Genomic DNA, 6,528 nt, shown 5'->3' on the forward strand with positions numbered 1-6,528 from the left:
GTTCAAATTAACATGAGGAAATTCAATTATATATGATATAATTTGTGTGATGTATAAGATACATCAAGTGGAGGATTAATGTAAATATGATTTACATTAAGTACTATATAATAGAAAAAGAATTATGGTTTGTATATTTCATGAGATGAAATATTAAAACTATAGGTTATAAATATAATATGATAAGTTGGTTATCATATTTATTTATAATAATATTAATTATTTGATAATTAAATTTTTTTTCTCTAATAACCAATTAAGTGGGAGGTTATTGATGGTTTTATGGTAACCGTGACATAAAAGGAAAATGGTTTTCCTAAATTTAGAGAGTTGCTACTTTCGAAAATAACTCATGGAGAAAGCTATCAAATGAAAGTGTTTCACTGAGTGATAGCTATAGAGAGACTAAACAATCGTGGAGTTTGACTTTCTGATAGTTCATTCAGCTAGTCGTAGCTAAACGATCGCGTGGCTTTGCCTATACGATAGGCTGCCATTTACTACATCATCGAGCATATCGTCTATACGATAGATAGCTTCCTATCTCCCACTTGCTCGATCGTCTATATGATTGTTGTCCTCTAGTCTCTTCCTCAAGCCAAGTTCATACAGAGCCCACAACTCCTGGATTCTTACATTGAGAATACCAAGGTAACCATTATGGTGGTGTCCTCACTCAACTTGATTATGTTCGAGGAGCTTTTGGTTGTTCGTATTGTTCGTGTGGTGTTTGTCGTTGAACGTGCTGTTGTACCGGTCGTTGTGTTCGAGCGTTGCTGTTCTTGGACACTTGGAGATTGATCGAGGGAGTTTGAAGAATGGTTATTCAAAGGTACACATACTTTATCCCTTGATGCTCTCTTAAAACATGCTGTAATTTCTTGTTGTGCATGACCTATTAGTTTCCGTTCTTGTACTGTAATTGTTTATGTTCAATTTCGAATGGAATTTGGAATGATCCTTTCGCTACTCATGGAAATCCTCTTGTTTGATTTCCTTCAACTTTCTCACATGTTGCTATGATTAAGTCTATTTGGATTCTCTTATCTATTACCACATATTATGACTTCGAGATATGAAAAATGGATGTCAAGACTATCTTTTTGAATGGTAATCTTGACGAAACCATCTACATAACCCAACTAGAGGGATTCATTAACCAAGGTCAAGAGTAAAAGGTTTGCAAGCTTAATCGGTCCATTTATGGACTGAAACAAGCATCTTGATCTTGGATTATAAGGTTTATGCTGCAGTTAAATCTTATGACTTTGATGAAAATGTTGATGAGCATCTTATGTTCACAAGAAGATCATCAATTGTCTAGTAGCTTTTCTTGTGTTGTATGTGGATGATATCCTACTCATTAGGAATGATGTAGGTTACCTGACTACCATTAAAGAAATGAAAGTTGCTCAATTTCAAATGAAAGATTTGAGTGACGCACAATTTTCTCTAGGGATCCAAATTATAAGGGACCGAAAGAACAAATCACTAGCCTTGTTTCATGCATCCTATATTGACAAAGTGCTTGTCAGTCAAGGATTTCTTTTAGGGAGAGAACCTTGAGAGGAAGCGGATCGACCAAATTCCATTTTCGTTAAATACAAAGTTTAAAGTAAACAATAAACAAGATATGCATTTAATTATAAATTACAGCATACTTTAGAAAGGGTTTCAGGAAACCTCACATTTGAAGACCTTTCTTCACATTTTCCCTCGAATAGTTCACGAACAACTCGAAGACTTTCTTCAAGATTAACCTTGAACACTAACAAACACTACCACGAATATTTCCTTGGTATTCTCAGAGTGAGAACCCAAGAATGGTGGGCCACTGGTTATTTTGGTTATGAGGGAAAACTTAATGGAGATGAGGAAAGATTGAGAACTCTCTCAAAAACTCAAACATCACAGAACACTTCTATTATTTTAATATTGTATCACATACAATATACACTATAGTTTCTTTTCTCTTTTATATGGCATTTAAGATAAATCATATTTATATTAAATTTAACAACTATCAATCCAATTCATAGAAACTATATTTGAATCTCATTCAAATATTTATTTCTTCCCATTAAGCTATAATGTATTAAATACATTATGACAATTATATCACATATAGTTGAAACAACTTAATTATATCATATATAATTAAATCCTTCTATTAATTTGAACAATTCAAATTCATCCAAAAACTGATTCTCAACTAATCATATTAAGCTACCAAGATGATCTAATGGACTTATAGCTTGAAGCTTTAACAGTACATTAATTAATTAAACTCTTTAATTACATTATTCATCATCCATTAACTGTCGAGCACTCCACTAAATACCAACAACTGCACTCTTCGCACTATAGATATATTTATGTGTCATTGGATATAACAAATCAACAGTACGGTGACCCTTCACAAATTGCTCGTAAGTACAGCTAGGTCAAATTACCCTTTTGCCCCTCTAGTTACATTTAACTCTTTAAGTACCACTGATTCCTCTAATGAACAATAGATCATAGTCCAACTATGACTAAATCCCTCTCGAGCGAAGAGAGGGTGTGGCCACATTGTTCAAGACCCAAAATTAGCCCTTAAGGGAGCAATTTATCTACTTACCCCTGCCTCAGAGAAGGAGTGAATTCCATCTTGTGTAGCTATGTTCCCAACTTTCCAATCAGACGAATCCCCAAAATGGTAGGCTTGTTGAGTCGGCGATCTGGCCACCCTCACCCATACAAATAAAAGGATCGTCCTCATGGGCAGGAGTTCACAACTCACTCAAGATTCAGGTCATGTTACCTATGGTCATCCTGGTGAAATGTAAGTCTCTATTATGAATGATGTTATATAATGAGACTAAACATTTCGTGGTCCGGTCTTATACAAACTCTTTTGTCTAGAATATTCCCGTTTGCATGTCTATACATGAATGATTAGGATAAGATCATTTGTAGCACTTTACAAAACATCTACAAAATGGGTTATACTTGTAGTGTCACTAGGATAAGGTACTCAGCCTTATCCATCTACTACAGACCATTTAGGTTATCATTTAAACATGATCCACCCATATATCTCTACATACATGTTTACGTTACAAGGATAAACATGTATGTTAGTTTATTAGTTTGTGGTTGATGCAACTAAAATATCATATATTTTATAGCAACTCCCACTGCACGAGCTGAAATGGCGTCTTCTGTTCCAACCTTGAGCGTCATTTCACCCTTCTTAAGCTGCTAGAAGGAACTAATTCCCTGTAAAGAATAACAAAGGAAACCAGTGGCTCCCGAATCAAGTATCTAGGCATTATGGTCATTTTTCACTAAACAAGTTTCTAGAACCAGTAAATCATATTTACCTTCCTTCTCTTTCTTCTTCTCGATAAGGTACTTGGGGCAATTGCGTTTCCAGTGACCATCCAAATTGCAGTGGAAGCACTTGCCCTTTTCGTCCACCTTGGCCTTGGCCTTGCCTTTCCCAATAATGGGAGCCTTCCCCTTCCCTCCTTTATTTTTTTGGATCTTCTTAGAACTAGAAGATGAGGGAACAGACTTAGTTCCCGAGGATGAACCCTTGTGGAACTTCTTGGAATTAGCAACATTTTCCTCTTCTTCTACTGGTCCCTTACTTTTCATAAGAGACCAACAAGTTTGTAAATCATGCAGGAGGGTAGTTATGGTGTATTCTATTTTATTCATAACCGCATTGCTGTAGAATTGAAGGAAACTTTTCGAAAGATATTTTAGAATAAAAGACACCTGACTTTATTCGTTGATGACCATACCATTCGTCTCGGCAACATTGAACTGGACCATCAAATCGAGAACATATTCTCTAACTGATTAGCCTTCCTTTATACATGCATTATAAATGTACTTTAAGGCCTTTTACCGGATCTGAGAGGACGCTTATTCAAACATCTCCTTGAGGGACTCCATGGTTTGTCAATGATCATGGTCTCGTTTTTCTTGGTAAGAACATCAGACAGATTGTTGGGTTTTATGTCCTAAAACTCGTGATATGTAAATAATGGAACTTATTCTGAAAATTTAATAAAGGTGTTATTGAATAGATCTATTGCTTGAATAGAAATCCAATAAAATTGAAAGCCCCTTGACTATTGGATGAGTACTAGAACTTTATGTGGAGACATAAAGGTGGATAAGGTTCGAGTAAATAGTCAAAATGATCTATAGTATATGAGTAAAGTTAGGTATCTTATTCTGGTAACACTATTGGATGTGGCCTGCTTTGTAGTTGTTACAAGGAGTTGTAAAGTGCTACAAACGAAGTGATCCTAATTCGTTCATGTTTGACATGAGAAGTGGGGTTGTCCTTATGCAAAAGGGTTTGTACAAGATCGGACCATGAAATGAGTCACTCGTACTTTATAATGTTGTTTACTGTTTAAGACTGACTATTTCAAAGTGATGACCTAAGTAACTTGACCTTAATCCTAAGCTAACTATGAACTCCTGTTTATTTGGGATTATCCTTAAATTTGCATAAGTAGGGGTTGGCTCAACAACGCCAACTCAATAAGACTCCCATTTCAGGGGTAAGACTGGATAGATAGCTGGGGACATAGAGTGCAAGAGGGAATTCACTCCTACCCGCTTTAGGGATAGTAGAGAGGTTGTTCCTTTAAATGTTGATTCTAAGTCTTGAATGAGGGGCCCCACCCTCTTATTGGCCCAATAGGGACTCGGTTTTGTTAATTGGATCACAAAACAATTATTCATTAGGGGATCAGTGGGGACTTAAGGTACAAGAGGTAATTTCGGGGGTAAAATAGAGATTTGACCCAGTCATTATTACGAACAACCTATGAAGGGTTGACTTACTAATTATGGTTATATCAAGTAGACATAATATATCTACAGTGAGGGGAGTTCAACTATGGGCTTTAGTGGAGTGACTCATTAGTTAACAAATGGGGGTTAGATCGGTCCAATGAGTTTAGCTGATTAATCTCGGATCGTTGGAGCCCTTGATCTGTAGGTCCACGAGGTCCCCTTATTAGCTCGGAAATGGATTAGCTCTAGTGTAGCGTGATAAGTTAATTTGAAACGTTCAAATTAGAATCAAATGAAATTGGAGAATATATATTTAAATATGATTTAAATATATGAAGATCAATTTGTGTAAAATTTAATTTAATATTGGATATTAAATTAATTAGAATTATTTAAATTGTTTAAATAATTATTTATTGATTTTATTAGAAAAATTAATTTATGAAATGAATTTGTAAAATTAATAAATTTTGATTTTAGAAATAAAATGTGATTTTAAAATTAAAATAGATTTTGGAAATTAAAAATTACACAAAAAAATGAAAATGGTTTTTCATCTTCATCTTCAAAAGTAGCTCACAATGAAACCCACCTCTTCAACCTTCATTTACTCCAAGCATGAGTTGCATCCCATGCAGCAAATCTCTTTGCATGATAGTCGATGATATATTGAAGAGATTGAAGTGAAGTTGAAGTGATGAACCGATTGAATTTTTCTGAAAAATTCAGATGAAGAAGGTGTTGTTCATTTTGGGTTGTTGCAATGAGCTATCTCCAAATTTCCTTTGATTCCAGCATATTTTGAGTCCCACAACTCAATCTAGAGAACCAAGAGAATAGTAAGGAAGATCTTGTGGTGGTCTGCACAAAGATTTGGAGGATTTTACAGCTGGAAATCAAGATTTCAACGGTTCTTTAAAGGTATGTCCTTGAAACCCATTAAACTTTGTTTAAACATGTTTCTATTTATGGTAAAATTAATGAATTAGAGTGCTTATCAATTCTGAAGTCTTTCAATGTGTGTTGCTACCAGTCCAACACAGACTTGCCAAGATATAGACTCAGGCCTTGTCATTGGCCTTCGTCCAGTAGTCATAAACATCCTTTAATGCTTAAGATGCATTATGAGCGGGGATTGGAGGACATTCCTCCATTAAGACAAACCGTCAATAATCTATAACTAGAATTGTATTCAAGTTAGATTTCCATGTTGAATAATTTTCACTAGTTAGTTTTTCGTTCTTAAGTAAGGAAATTATTGTGGAAGACATCTTGAAACAAATAACAAATAATTTACCGTTATTACTTATATTTTTCTTAACCCATTAAAAAAAACAAGTATCTAATCAGTTGAACAAAAATAAATAATCAAAAAACCTTAGTTGAACTATTGATTTAGTTTTTGCAACGATACTTTAGAGGTTTAGAGCAACAGCCATCAAAGGGTGATTAGCTACCCCTCCCCTAAATTGATACAATCTCAGCTAATTACTAATATTAAAATAACTTTTATTTCTATAGTTCTTAGCTACCGTTTTTTTATCAATGATTCATTAATTAGCTTAATTCATCACGTAAGTGTGACCCTACCATTTTCGTATCCCAAATGTATGCTACAACAAGCTACCGTAAGGAAAAACAACTGTTGAAGATTAACCTAAGAAACCCTATCCATTACTGGAGCTTGCGTTGTTCTGAATCCTATCATTAAGCCCTCTAAAGGGA

This window comes from Benincasa hispida, chromosome 1, assembly GCF_027475165.1.
Source record: "Benincasa hispida cultivar pf3 chromosome 1, pf3_genome.v1.1, whole genome shotgun sequence".
Taxonomy (NCBI): Eukaryota; Viridiplantae; Streptophyta; class Magnoliopsida; order Cucurbitales; family Cucurbitaceae; genus Benincasa; species Benincasa hispida.